The 15,322-nt window shown below is 35.9% G+C and overlaps 2 long non-coding RNA genes across 4 annotated transcripts; both read right to left on the bottom strand.

Moving 5' to 3' along the window:
- Positions 1-392: 392 nt before the first annotated feature.
- On the bottom strand, positions 393-13,195 carry LOC132041763 (uncharacterized). 3 transcript variants are annotated; one of them, XR_009411220.1, is made up of 10 exons: positions 12,760-12,990; positions 12,218-12,691; positions 11,014-11,235; positions 9,556-9,879; positions 9,306-9,358; positions 4,056-4,197; positions 1,892-2,020; positions 1,416-1,725; positions 1,272-1,352; positions 393-897 (listed from the first exon to the last, which is right to left on the bottom strand). It is a non-coding gene; the product is annotated as an uncharacterized LOC132041763 (long non-coding RNA). The 3 variants fall into 3 exon arrangements; XR_009411219.1 differs by lacking the exons at positions 12,218-12,691; positions 12,760-12,990 and adding an exon at positions 13,068-13,195 and having other exon boundaries at positions 397-897; XR_009411218.1 differs by lacking the exons at positions 12,218-12,691; positions 12,760-12,990 and having other exon boundaries at positions 397-897; positions 11,014-11,949.
- LOC132041764 (uncharacterized) lies at positions 2,294-3,449 on the bottom strand. Its single transcript, XR_009411221.1, has 2 exons — positions 3,005-3,449; positions 2,294-2,807 (listed from the first exon to the last, which is right to left on the bottom strand). It is a non-coding gene; the product is annotated as an uncharacterized LOC132041764 (long non-coding RNA).
- Positions 13,196-15,322: the final 2,127 nt, after the last annotated feature.

Here is a 15,322-nt window from a genome sequence, read left to right as displayed (position 1 = left end):
CCCAAAATAAATGTTTTGGTGAGATTTTCTAACCAAGGTCGATGCTTCATCAAATTGGAAAACTGTTGGGCTTGCAAAATATTTTATTTCTTCATCTGCAACAGTAGCAATAAATGTAAACGTAACTAGCGGAGAATGGCCCGTGCTGGCATGAAGGCGGTTTAACAGATATATAGACAACTTTATTTGCAGAAAGTTGACCATTTTAAATTTAGATAGAATGTCCAAAACTTGATACCAATTGGAAGTTGGCCAATTCAGTTTGTGAGCATATAGAATAAGTTGTTGAAATGCAAAGATACTAAGAACGAAAAGATAAGCTTGGTACATATTAGATTGCACTTTTGAAGTAATGATCAATTGTTAATGCGCATATCTCAAGCAAAGAAGGTTTAAAGACAAATAGACGTAACATATACATTTGCCAAAGTACTGGGTGAAGGGAAAAAGGGGAGCATGTTAACATTAAACCAATATTTTGCGGATAGGGAGCTAAACAGAATATGCAGAAATGGCGGCTTAGAAGTTAAAAACACTGTATAGATTGATATGTAACCAACTGATAGTAAATAAAATGGTAATTTAATGAGAAACCTTTTTAAATTTTTAATGAACTATCGCTAAACACAACTGTATGGAGCAGTGCACTCCTAAATCAGGCCCAATGTTATAAAAGCTGGAACAACAATTTGATGGATGCTATTCACACATTTTTTGGAATAACATCAACAATTGCATCATACTGGTAAATGCCATAGTACATATTTCTTTACAACATATATGGGAGAACTATCTACAGGCCACAACCATTTACATATTGCAAATCGGTAATGCATTTTTTCCTGGCGTTTAGTCTTAGTTGACGCCTACTTCTTAGCCACTCTTGATACAAGACACCTGTAGTAATTATCAATTGTTAGTGGTTATATCTCAAACAAAGAAGGGAAGAAAGAGGATAGACATTTGTCAAAACTTCTGGATGAAGGAATAAAAAGAGCATGTTAGTATTCCAGCAATATTGCAGATAAAGAGTTAAATAGAATCTGCAGAGATAGCAGTTTAGAAGTTAAAAGTAGGAAAGAGTTTCATATGTAATCAACTGGTGGTAAAACAAATTGCAGTAATTTAAAGGGAGACCAATAGACTTCCAAATTTTTAATGTACTGTCATTGAACACCTCAATATAGAAGAGTTGCACTACTCAATGTTAACATGCTAAAATTCATAACAAAACATTCATGAAAACTATAATTTAAAACAAAATGAAATACCATCTTCATAAAACAAGAGGCTCAACACTTTTATGTATGTTCATTGTTCAAGATCATGAGATTCACATGAATACCTAAATTCTGCGGGAAAATAAATTTAATAAGGACCAAATATATCAGAAACTTCTACACCTTCTAATCTACCTGACATGCTTCTCATAACTTGAATTGAAGCAATCACTTTAAACGAACGTACTACAATACTTCCAATGTGAGCCGAACTTCGCCAGACAAATCAAATTTGTAGGACTCAATTAATGGTGAAACTTAATAGTTGTCGCCCCGGGGATGAGGTTCTAACGTTTTCCCTAAGATTGGTGCATGCAGTCAGGCACTAAAAGGGGTCATCTGCACTCAACCACCACCGTATTCCTTCGAGCGGTTTGCCCGCCAAATCAATTATGTCAAGGCTATGCAAGTGAAAGAAATCTCCGTTTTCCATATTATGCGCTACCTGTTCAGCCATAGAGAAGCAAATCTGAGGAGGAAATCAAATCGATACAAAAATTATATGATTTGTAATTATGACTCTTTCCCAGTAAAAATTTTTAAATATATTTTCAGATGTCATTGGAGGTGTTAGTACTATCTTAAAAGATAAGAAGAGAAGCAATTGGAACCTGCAGCAAGTTTGAGCTTAAATTACTTCGTTGCGAGTATTATCTATTCTGTTTCTTGATAGATTTACTTCCCGTCCACTTTTTGAGTAGGTCCTCATCTTCTATATCAAGTTCTTCTAGAGAAAGGACCTGCAAACAAAAGAAATTGCAGCAATTTTCAGTTCATTCCGTAAATCACATCCAACTTATTAAATTCATTTACATAAGAATGAAGAAGAAGTATCTTTTGAATATAGATAGAACAGTTAATGTGCAGACTAACTAATATCATCACCGACAACAAAATCAGCCAGACATCCGCCGCCATTCTATATTCTGGCGATAACATAAAGCATGTTTATCCTTCTTTTGGTACTTTCCAGAGTATCAAGAGTCTAGAAACGATAAAAAAGAACAAGCGTCTTTAGCAACCTGAAGTTGTAAATTTAACGCAGTATAACAGGGGTCGATGGCTTCCATTAGAAGTGGAAATAGGATATGCCTTTTCCATTTTACTAAGAAGGCAATATCACATCTGGTTGGAAGTCAAATAGACGACTTTAGCAACAATATCGAATGAGCTAATTCATCGTTCCTTATATACTTAGCCCTTTTCCCAACGTAGAGGGGCACTTTTGACCCTTTTCTCTTAACTATATTTCAACAGAAGGGAAAAGGGTCAGACTTGCCCTTGTACTCTCAAGAATAAGCTACATTTGTCCTCATTATACTTTTTTTGATATATTCGTCCTTGTCATCCAAGTTTGGAGCCATATTTGCCCTTGTACTCTATTTTTTGGTCCTATTTACCCTCCATCCGTTAAATCTGATTTCATTTTTTATTTTCATTTTTCTCCTCTTGTTATTCTTCTTCGCCATGTTCCTTCAATGGAGACCACTGAAGCTCAAATTTGGCCAAGTTCGCAATTACATCCATCTGTACATTTCAAGAGTTCTATTAATTAATCAAATGCCAATGGATCATGAAACACAACTTACATTTCTCTCATTATGTTTGAATTGTGCCCCATTTCTCTCAGGAGTACAGATTGGATCTAACTCTATTGGAAAGGAGAAATATTCATAAAGTTACCTCTTTTAACAATATCAATTAGAAGAAGCAATGATGCTTACCAAATAAAGAAGACATCCAATTCCAGATTCATCAGTCTGCCATAGTAATAGAGATGATTCAAAGAATTCAAGAGAGAAACAAGCACCAGATATGGCACCACTGCAGCTCGAAAATTGGATTTTATACCTTTTATTTAGCCCTACCCATATTATATGTGTCCAATGATAATTAGTCCATAGGTTCAATAGATTAGTATCCTACGGTCCTACTCATTATAATATTAAGTCCATTATAGAATTTTCTACTAAATTAAATACACAATAGCTTGCAAAGCTGGAGTTTACTTCACTACTTTAAGAATAAGGTAGCTTCCAATGAAACAGATGGAATAATTGATAACTTTTGGTTTAGTGGTAACAACTCTTTGCTGAATCCATATATTTAGTTTCACACTATGCTAAGACATTTTGCAGATCCACAGAACCTCTATATTGAGTCGTCATATCCTTCTTTTTCTTTAGTTTCATTTGCATTTTGCTTTGAACTGCTTGTGCTTATCTAACCTTTCTCGTTGTGTTTTCTCTTGAGCCGAGGGTCTTTTGGAAACAGCCTCCTTATCTTCCGAGATAGGGGTATGGTCTGCGTACACTTTACCCTCCCCAGATCCCATATTGTGGGATTTCACTGGGTATGTTGTTGTTGTTGTTGTTCATATCCTTCTTTTTAATCTCATTCTATAGTAAGAAATTAATGAAACTATAACTTGTTTCTTTTATTATTTTCTATGCTCATAAAATGTTGGTTCAAGCATTAATTAATATTCCACCATATCTCAAAATTTTACCAAGTTGTAAAGCCATTTTTTGCACTAAAACTGACTACCACACAAGTTTATCGGCGTTAGTTCCTTTCTATCTCTTCCAGAACTGATATAATCCCACTTGTGACCCTGTTCATTATGAACGATGAGCAGAACAATACCATTCCAACCATCTAAAAAATCACAATTATCATCAAAATAAACTTCAAATACCATACGAAAATAAATCAAACACATTATGTGCATATGTAAATTACAGTTACTTGGGCATAAACAAACATATCCATTACCATTCTCAAAGTACCCAGTTGAAGAACAATATTATTTCGCTTGCATGCAGTAGTTTCCGTCAAATATGGGGCTTTTGCTAGTGCGTCCACCATCTAAGCTGCATTTTGTCATAGAAATCTGCTACCCAAACATTGTTGCATACTTGCATCCAAGAATTTAGAAATATAGGTGTTAGCGGAAATGTAAAAGAAATAACACAAGATTTAATGTGGTTCGGATCAAAATGATCCTACGTCCACTAGAGAATAGTTGCCTTTTATTATTAACAAAGGAAGGGGAGCTTTCCTAATTACACTTAATAGAATTGCTCTCTCAACTCTCTACTCACTACAAAGGATTGTATGAATTTTTGGGATGCTAAACAAAGAAGATTGCCTCTCATTTTATAGGCATAAAATGACTTGGGCTCTAAGTGTGCAACATGAGCTATTCAATTCTCCTCTACATCTTAGCATCCTTTGGCTCCAAGCAATGCATCCTTTGGCTCCAAGCAATGCATCCTTTGGCTCCAAGTAATTGAGCATCCTTTGGCTCCAAGCAATAGAAAATCATCCAACACATGAGTTTTTTCTATCACATAACAAGAACCAACTCTTCCAATCTCCACCTTGGTTTGCATTCCGAGCATGCGTATGAACAACTCTGGCCAAAACTTCTAACCTAACTGGGCTACCCTTTTCTAAGAAACAAGAAGAATCAAACCATTGTTGAACATACTACCTCCACCTAACAATCCCGGTTTTCCCTGAGTCTGCATCGCCTGATGTGTACCCCACTAAGTCCTTGCAATGTGCAAACTTAGCGAGCGAGACTATTCTGTCAACACGTTCGCAAAGGTTATCGGCTCTGGTGATAACCTTCACGACCTTGATAGTTCTTTCAACAACATCTCGAATAAAATGAAATTCCGACATCAACGTGTTTAGTGCGCAACATGAAATCTCTCGATTTTTTAATCGATGAATAGCTCGACTATCATATAAGTGTTGATATCCCCGCCGAGCTAAACTTAATTTCGCCACCAAACATTTCAACCGTATAGCTTCTTTCACTACCCTCCGTCGTCGCCACGTATTCTCGCTTCGTCATAGACAAAGCGACAATCGACCGCAAAGTCGATTTCCAACCAATTCAAGACCGCCAACAAGAAGGTGAAGATGTATGGGCGGAAGCATGGACGACCTTCTCGTCAGATCCCCCGCCTAGTCGTAATCCACATAACAGAGAATCGAAATACCTCCACCACCTTTTTCGAAAGGTCAAACCAACATCGAGCCCTCGCATATCTCAATATCCACTTGACAAACCTTCCTAATGTCTCTTTCCGGGTTGACATGTATCCTCGGCTACCACACTTACGATCGAGCAATATCCGGACGCGTGCATACCATAGAATACATAATGCTACCAATCGTTACCGGGTACAAGAACCTTGATATATGCTCCACCTCATCTTCCGACCCGAGGCATTTTAACTCCGGAAAGTTTAAAATGAAATAGGCTAACAAAGGTACTTGCTGTGCTTGCACGTATGCATATTGAATCTCTCGATAACCCTTTCAATGTACCTCTTCTGAGAAAGATGTAGAACATCGTCTTCTCTTGAAATCTCCACACTAAGAATTTTCTTTGCAGCTCCCAAGTCCTTCATGTCAAATTCCTTACTTAACAGTTTCTTTAAAGAATATATGTAATTTTGTTAGCAAGAATACATATCATCAACATACAACAAAGAATAAATCATTGAGTTATCGTACATCTTTCGTGATACACAAATTATCAAATGACTCCTTGAGAATTCATGTAGTCATGAATGCATCAAACCTTGTGTACCACCGTTCAGGGGATCGTTTCAAACCATACAAAGACTTCTTTAATTGGCATACATGATCTTCTTTTCCTCGCCCAAGAAACCTCAAAATGATCCATATAAATTGTCGCTTCTAGATCACCATGTAAGAAAATGCTTTTGACATCAAGCTATCAAGCTCCAAGTCAAATTGTGCAACCAATGCTAGTAGCACGCAAATTGAGCCATGCTTCACGACGAGAGAAAATCTCATCGTAGTCAATTCTTCCTTCGACCGAAACCCTTTGTAACCAATCTCGCCTTAAACCTAGCATCTTCCACTTCTGGAATTCCCTCTTTCTTTCTGTAGGCCCATTTGCATCCAACTATCATTTTCCCCTTTTGCCTTTTCACTATGACCCATGTCTGATTCTTGTGAAGAGACTCCATCTTTTCAGTCATAGCTAACCGCCATTGTGCAGCATCCTTGCAAGGAGTTTCTTCAACATATGAGGTGGGCTCCAGATCCTTAATATCTTCTTTTGCAGCTATGAACGCATATGCAATCAGGCTTGCTTGATCTATAAAGCGTCTCGTCTTCGTGCCTCGCCTTCTCCTTCCTTTCGCAATCGTGTATGGTTCATTGACAAAGAAGTTCTTCAAGATCTACATCTTTCGACTCATCTTTAAACCGAGTCTCGATCTTTTTGCTTGGTAAGCTCCACCTCGCTCGTTGTTCTCATTTTCTTAAAACCCCACGAAACTTTTACTAGATCAAGCAGGATTCATCAAAGGTGACATCTCTACTAACTATAATTTGAGTAAAGACAAACACCAAAGTTTGTGCCCTTTTACTCCATCCACATACCCTACTAATATGGCCTTCTTAGCTCTTGGTTCAAGCTTTCCTTCATTAACATGATAATAAGCTGGACACCCAAATACTTATAAATATGAATAGTTAGAGGGTTCACCTGACCATACCTCATTCAAGTCTTAAAGTCAATCATCGATGCCGGAGATCGATGATTACACGAGCAAGAAGGTGAATCGTTCTTGTACCAAAATACTTGGACATTTTGGCTTGAGAGTGATACACAACGAGCCTTTTCAAGAAGAGTTCGTTCATCCTCTCGCAACTCCATTCTCGCCGTGGGGTGTGCATACGCCCCTATGTCTTGAGATTCCATGAACCTGCGTAAATCATTAAACTCCTCACTAAAAACATCCAAGCCATTGTCTGCGTGAAGATACTTGATTTTCCGCTCCATTTGATTCTCAACCAAAATCTTCCACTCTTTAAATGCTTCAAAAGAATCACTTTTCGCCTTCAAAAAGCACACCCAAACCTTTCGTGAGAAATCATCAATAAAAGTAAGAAGATACCTCTTTCCGCCCTCTGATGGAAGTTTAGAGGGACCCCATAAATCTGAATGGATGTAGTCTAGCACCCCGCCCGTTTTGTGCTTGCCAGTGCTGAAGCTGACCTTCTTCTGCTTCCCTAGAACGTAGTGTTCACAAAATTCAAGTGTTTTGATCTTCTCACCTTCCAAAAGGTTACAGTTACTCAACATCTCTAATCCATGTAAGCTCATATGACCCAACCTCATGTGCCATAATCTTGCTTTGTCATCATTAGATAGGTGACCGTAGACGCATTATCAGAGTAGCCAACAATGGTGCTCTCGCCAACTGTGTAAAGGCCATCATCTACCTTACTTTTCAAAGCATGACTAAAGAACCTTTAGTCACCTTCATAGTCCTCCTTCGCTCATGTACCCGTAGCCTTGTTCATCCAAAGTACGGGGAGATCAAATTCTTCTTCGTATCAGAACATGACGGACTTGCGTAATAGTCCTCATGGCTCCATCATGGCGTTGAACCCGAATCGAGCCAATGCCAATTATTTCACAAGTTGCATTATTGCCCATTATTACGGTTCCTCCACTTTTTCATAGCTCGCTAAACCGTGCTTTCTAACGTCATACGCAGTACAAAGTAGTTTAACACCTATTTGTTTCCACAACATTATTGCTTGATGTCGTAAGTACATAATCATTATCAATCATGTACCGTTCAACCGTGGATGCACTCACCTTTTCCTCGGACTTTGACATCGGGCAATCTCGGCTCAAAATGCCTCTTCTTGCCGCAGCCTAACAACAGCATCCTTCTTGTTCACACGAGACTTTAATCTGTGCTTTGCTTTGCTCCTTCCCTGTTGGCTAGTCCGGCCTCTCACAAAGAGCCCACTTGCCTGATCATCTCTATCTCCTTTAAAATGCCTCCTTATATCACTAGAGTTAAGTGCTCACCGCACTTGTTCAAAGTTGATAGGCTCCTTGCTATACATGATTGAATTCTCGATATCACGATATCTTGAAGTCAATGAAAATAGCAAAGCACATGCAAGCATCTCCTCGTCCTTTTTAATTCCTACAATCTGTAAGTCCATGACAAGTTTATTGAACGCGTCTAAATGATCTGGTAACGAAGTACCTGACCCCATCTTAAATGTGTGAAGACGCCGCTATAACAACATCCTTGTTGTCACCAAGCGGCACTCGGTGCGCTGTAGCTTGTCCCATACAATTGTTCGTCGTCTCTTGCATTGTACTACCTTCACAAAGCACGTTAGGTGCAAGGGACAGTTGAATTACACTCCATGCATCTCTTTCAATCTTCTTCTTGTCGGAAGCTGATGTACCATCGAGTTACTTTCCGTCAATAGCATGGATTGAACCTTCCCTCCACAATAACGCCATCATCTAGATCTTCCAGATATTGAAGTTGTTGCGTCCACTGAATCTCTCGATTTCAAACTTCATGGAACTCATCTTTGCATGTTCTTCCTCCTAGGATCTTCAAAGATTCCTAACGCTCTGGTACCAATTGTTAGCGGAAACGTAAAAGAAAGAATACAAGATTTAACGTGGTTCGGATCAAAATGATCCTACGTCCACCAAAGAACCGTTGCCTTTTTATTATTAACAAAGGAAGGGGAGATTTCCCAATTACACTTAAGAGAATTGCTCTCTCAACTCTCTACTCACTACAAAGGATTGTATGAATTTTTGGGATGCTAAACAAAGAAGATTGCCTTTCATTTTATAAGCATAAAATGACTTGGGCTCCAAGTGTGCTACATGAGCTCTTCAATTCTCCTCCATATCTTAGTATTCTTTGGCTCCAAGTAATTGAGCATCCTTTGGCTCTAAGCAATAGAAAATCATCCAACACGTGAGTTTTTTTATATCACATAACAAGAACCAACTCTTTTAATAGGGTATCTATATCTATATTATTGAAGAGCTGGTTTCTTTATGGTTATCTACTCGAGTCACAACCTCAGATTTAGCTTACAACAGCCATGAAATAGCAAAATTATAAAGTACAAAGAGAACCCAGAAAAAGAACCGAAACAAAAAAGATGGAAAAGGAAAAATGAAGAGAACCCAACCATGGAAGCCAATTTTGTAGAAGCATCTTTAGCACTACCATTTTTGTTCCAACCTTAAAGGAAAAGCGACGATGTAATGTCCTGATGAGCTCTGTGTGTGTGAGTGAGTGAAGCGATAGCAATTTTACAGTGAAACTAAAAAAGATCATCAATATTCCCTCAATAGTAACAAAAGGCACAGTGCTGATTCTTGAGGTTAAAGCCAAGAGAATCAAAAAAATAAAAAGCCATAGTAGTAAAGAGAATAGACCTGTGTGTATGTCCTTAATGTGTTTGATGACTTGTATATCTTATACTCCATGGATAAACCCACTGGAAGGTTCAACCAAACTCTTGTACAAGTCCAGTCCATAGCATCATGCTTCGCAACCTGCACAGCGTTGCTGATGTCGTTGATGAGCACATCTTGCACTGGGTGAAGCCTATCATAGCAGAGTATGCAGTGGAGGTACTAAATATATAATTTATCCTTATTGTGTATTGTAATGTTACAAACCTTTGTTCATTCTTGGTATTGTTCTGATCATCAACACAGAAAAAATATGAAGCATACCAACCTCTGCAGTGGTCAGGCCTATTTGAAAAAGTAGTTAGAAATGAAATTATCATAAATTAATAGGAGATCCTAATACATATCTACCCTTGTGGCATTGTATGTTAATGTGCCCGTTCTCACGGTATTGTGGTGACATATGCTTTTGAATGCTGTAAATGTCCGGATTACAATTAGAAAATGAACTAGGGGTTTCATATAAACATTTAGATTGCTAGGAGTTCCAGGAAAAAAAAAAAACCGGAACTCAGTAAGTATTACTCCGTAAGAAAAAATTAGCGGCATTTCTTGTTCATATAATATATAAGCTTGAGCAAAGAATTTGTAGGCAGCGGGCTGTACAATAAACTCATTGGAAGTGTAAACAACAGAGACAAAGATATACGTGAATTCACTTCAATTATCTGGAATATGTGCCACCGAACTATTTTACCTTCATCCGCTGTGAGATAACATAACAGTAGTGAATCTTATGTAATGAATTTATATAAGATGTCCTAAACTGGCAATATCTCACATTTGCAATGCAAAAAGGAAAGAAATTGAGAAAGAACATAGAAACAAACAAAAAGTGTATGATTAGTCAACAAAGGCAGTTTACAAGCTCAATATTCAGAGACTCCCAAAAAATTCTTAGCACGCTGTATTACATAAGTTGAGAAGATCAGATGTTTAAAAATGAGTGGAAGACCATCCATTGGTGGAAGACCATCCGTTGCAGAATATTACTGTGACTATGCAGTAACCAAACATCGGGTGAATCAGATCCTAAAATGTGCACTAACAGGAAAAGCCAAATCTAACTAATCTTAGCACAGAATGTTAAGCTTCAGATGGATCTTCCACATAAAGAAATATATAAGCATCATCATATAATCCCAAAGTCAAAATTTAGGAAAAATAATAAATTTTTCAGATTTCCATACCCATGATAAGCTACAACAGCAATTTCAAAAATCAACTATCAGTAGTAGAGAAAGTGAAAAACAGTTGAATTTAAGCTAAAAACAACAAATAAACACCAGAGAAGCTCACAGTAATCAATCCTTATGCATCAAAAGAGTTCTTGGGCAAAAATTACAAATGAAAATGGGATATACCAGTTACAAACTATCTAACAAAGCTCTTTCCTAATATAGTAGGAGCTCAACATACCTAAATTTCCGAGCACATATTTTGCCAAATAGCGCAGAATTGTTATCGTCAAAGCTTCCTCAACTAAAAGTTTAATAGTATTAGATTAGTTTTGTCAATAGAGAGAATTCGTAAAATATTGAAAATTCTATTTTCGTTGACCAAGTATTAAAGTAAGTCTATCTTTTCATCTTGAGAGTATTATCCCCTTAAAAGTATTGACATAATCGGAGGAAGAGCCTCCTGCAAAGTAAGAGAAAGTAAAATAAATTAGTATTCCAACGCAATAAGAAATCTGCTACTTTGTTTAATATACTAAAATAAAGATATAAAATTGGCCTATAACCGCAGAGACGTAACTTTAAAAAGGATAGAATTGTAGGCAGAACGCAGAAGACAAGCAATAATTACTTAAATTTCACTATTGCTCAATTCATGAGATACGAAAGGCTAAAATAGTTTTTGAAGACATATCCTCGTCACTGTATTTTCAGAGCTGAACAAACTGATTCAGTTATGATATATTTCTGATGAGGTAGGAATCTTTGATTCTTCTTGAGTTCATTTTCCCCACGGGATTTTCCGAAGCTTGCATATGCTTAACATTTAATTGTTTATATCAGTTTCTATTTAGTCCTGATTCCAGCAAATAGGACTATGAAAAATCATAACTATCCTTCCGCAACGACATTCTTTAATTCTAGACCATCCTCACATATGTCTTTTAATACTAATTAAAGAGAGCAATACCCGTAGTTGGCTATTCAAATATGTTTGTCTTCAATCCGAGTGTATTTACTTGGTCATTTATCCATCTTTACAAGTTTTGACTTTATTTGTTGTTCTTAACTCCTTTTTTGAGCTCTCTCTTCCATAATGATCTTAGTATAAAGGCTACACCAAATCACTCTTTCAAGTTTCAACTGATGTCTAACTTTCAGTTTAATCCCCGAGAACCTGCAAGATTTCTTTTGTATCAATATCATCTTGCCCTGTTTGAGAACAATAATTGGGATTCTGCAACTCTTGACAGGCATGCTTCAATTATTTTCCTTGTTCATTACCACTCTCGTTACTCAACTAATAAACAAGAAATATACAGGCGCACCAAAACAATTGGAGAAAGGCTCAAAATTACGGAGAAAGAAAAAACAATAATGGATATAACTGAGAAATTAAGAAGCAAGCAATTCACGGACTGATTGTGCAATGAAATTGATTTTACTATCTTCAGAGAAAAAAGAAGCTCAACACACTTTATGTCCATTTGTTCATGACCTTGAGATTCACACCAATACCAACTTCCCCAATCTTCCTCGTTAATCAAATGGAAAATGGTCTTGCATATTACATGTTAAGTTGCCGAATGTAACGCCTTACAACTCTCCTTAGCCAATACATAAATAAAAATGTGATAAGTAAGTTTAACCTCTACCATTCTCTGTTACAGTTCTAGCAACAACAAACTACTATAGTATAACATTATAGCAGTAGACATCAAGATATCAGTGTAATACTCAAATTGCCTTGTATCTAACTGCTAATGTCTGAGTGCTCCTAAGGAAGTTCTGATTTTACAGGCCTGAATCTTGAGACCTTATCATCAAACATTTCTACCAGTTTGTTGCTTCGTTGTAACTTGTTTGTCACGATGTATTACACTTGGTCTAATTCCTCCGTGTAGATTTTTTATCCCTGGCTACCGAGGAAAAATGATTAGATAGTATCATGTCACGTTCTGTCGATTAACCATAAAGGAAAACCTACCTGTTAACAGTGCCATTGGTTATCATCGTTCTCGGCTGCCAAGATCCTATATACCTTCCCACCATAAGATGCATTTTCAGGAATGTCAATTTTCAGAAGCCAGTACTAAATTGTATATCTGAAGCGTGGTACTCACCAAAGATATAGTGAAACAAAGAAACAGTTGAAACATATAACACATAATCTTTTTTTGAAGCACCTTATGACTATAAAAGTTCATGTCTGTACAAATCAAGCTGTGTATCTTTATTCTAAGGAATTGGGCCAAAATATAAAATCAACACTGGAAAAACCATTACCACACGTACCTTTACTATGTGAGCACATTGACTTTCCCATTTTACCAGCTGCCGCAGATGAAGAAGAAAATCTGAACTAGGAGACAACGAAAATAACACTGCAACCATCTCAAAAATGACCATTACCATCACAATAAACTTCATTGTGTATAATTTCGTAAATATTTGCCGAGAATATACTTTTTTGTTTACCTTATGATATTTTGTTAAACTATTCCTTACTTAAATTATACAGTGTATTGAAATCGAAGAATTTTATGATACTTTATGTGCTAATCTTCTTTGGATTAATTTTTTTATAATTTTTTTTAATGAACTCTATTAAAATATAAATGAATGTTTCGAAGGATAACTTGGTTCGGCTCAAACTTGGTAGTATATATAACAAGTGAAGCTTGTTCACTCTTTAGCTAAGCTCTTTTATTTTTTCGAGGATTTACGTTTGCATATATAATTATAAAGTGCCTAAATCTATCAAGTACACAAGGTGTTATATTATTTCCTCCGGTTCATATTATGTAGTACTTTTAGCTTTTCCATTTAGTCAAAATAAATGATCTTTTACATAATAAGAAATGTAATAATTGTTCTTTTCTAAATTTACCCTTATTTAAATAAATGTATTTTTACATAACCAAGAAAAAGTATTTAATAGGTACTATTTATTTAAGGATAATTTAGTGAAAATACCCTCCTTACTTCTAAGGTGAGTGAGTTTTAACTATGAGGAATTACATTTTGGTAAAAAATGTCGTATAATATAGAACGGAGAATATTTTTATATTTGAAGTCAAGAAATCATTAGTCTAGTTATTAGGTGGAGTCATATTAAGTCAATTTTATTCCAAATTTGCTTGTACAGTACAAATTGTTTGATATATATGTTGAATTTAATTCTCTTATCAAATTACATTATTTGTTCATGTCATATATTTATACAATTAATTTAAGGAAATAGAGAAATTACAGATTTTTAAAAGTTTTGTGGTGAATATTTGAAAATTACATTCTACGACATTGGTATTTAGGATATATTTGAGAGGGATCCAAAAAATAAATGCAGCTACAAATTGATGGAGCGCGGAAATTAAAATTTCAATTGACGTGTGATATGTTAGTACTGCTACAATAACTAAGAAAAACAAAATGAATATCAAAGTAGCCATGTGGCTACCAGGAAAAGGATGCAAAGTATGAAAAGTTATGGGACCCACGGCTGAAGGAAATGAGTTGAGAGTAAGGATTGATTTGGAAATGGAGTCCACAGGAAGAGATTCATTGGTTGATGAATTGTATATTTGAAATCTAGCTATACTCTCTATATAGAAGAAATATATATACTCCCTTCCGCTGTACCAAAAGATTGTTATATTTTCTTCTTTTTAATTAAATGTTAAAAAGATTGTCTCTTCTAAACAATTTAACTTTACGGTATTTAGGCCACACAACTATCTAAGCGCCGGGCCACTCATTTCAAAAGTCTTTCTTTATTCCTCAAACTTTGTACTAAATCAAAATAGGATAATCTTTTTGGGACAGAGGGAGTAGTAAATTTGGAACAAGACGTAAAGCTTTAGGACACACGTACATTCGATTTTTTAACAAGGTTAAACATCTCACTGGGGGTTGGAATCTTCCCTAGTTTTTCTCAACAGGCATATTGTATATTGTTATATGTTAATAAAATTTTTGAAGGCCAAGATCGATAGTAGAGGGAAGAATATTGCTTAAAAATATCCTGCTGATTAAAAAGGTAACATGCCAAATCACAAAAGTAGTAGGACTTAGCGTGGACAAAAAAGTAATCGGAACTAATAGGGGTGTAATTGCATTTCCATCAATTTTTAAAATTTTATCTCTTAAAAATTGGAGTATGTATATCTTGTTTGACCAATTTGTGCAAATTGCTTATTTTGAAAAGCATTTCATCAAAATAGCTTTTCAGAAAATAACCTTTGAATCAAAAAGTTTGTTTTGATCAATTCGTCGGAGAAGTATTTTTTTCCAATATTTGATAAGTAGATTGTGTTTGATTATTTTTTTTAAAAATATTTTTTTGAGTGTCAAATTACGAAAATGACTTGTATAACTTCTGACTATGGTTTAAATGACTCGTAAGATGAACGAATTTTTTTTTTAACGGCATGTAAAATTAAAGCAAAATCTAACATAGAGCAAAATTGCTAGATTTTGTTTCTCACCAATTTGCTCGGTTTTGGAATGGGACAATTTGACCCCTTTCCTTAAATAGAGTTTTTCCTTTT

This window comes from Lycium ferocissimum, unplaced genomic scaffold (assembly GCF_029784015.1).
Source record: "Lycium ferocissimum isolate CSIRO_LF1 unplaced genomic scaffold, AGI_CSIRO_Lferr_CH_V1 ctg11623, whole genome shotgun sequence".
In the NCBI taxonomy this organism is placed as follows: domain Eukaryota; kingdom Viridiplantae; phylum Streptophyta; class Magnoliopsida; order Solanales; family Solanaceae; genus Lycium; species Lycium ferocissimum.
Note: the sequence above shows the minus strand (reverse complement) of the source record. Positions and strands in the feature narration are given on the sequence as shown.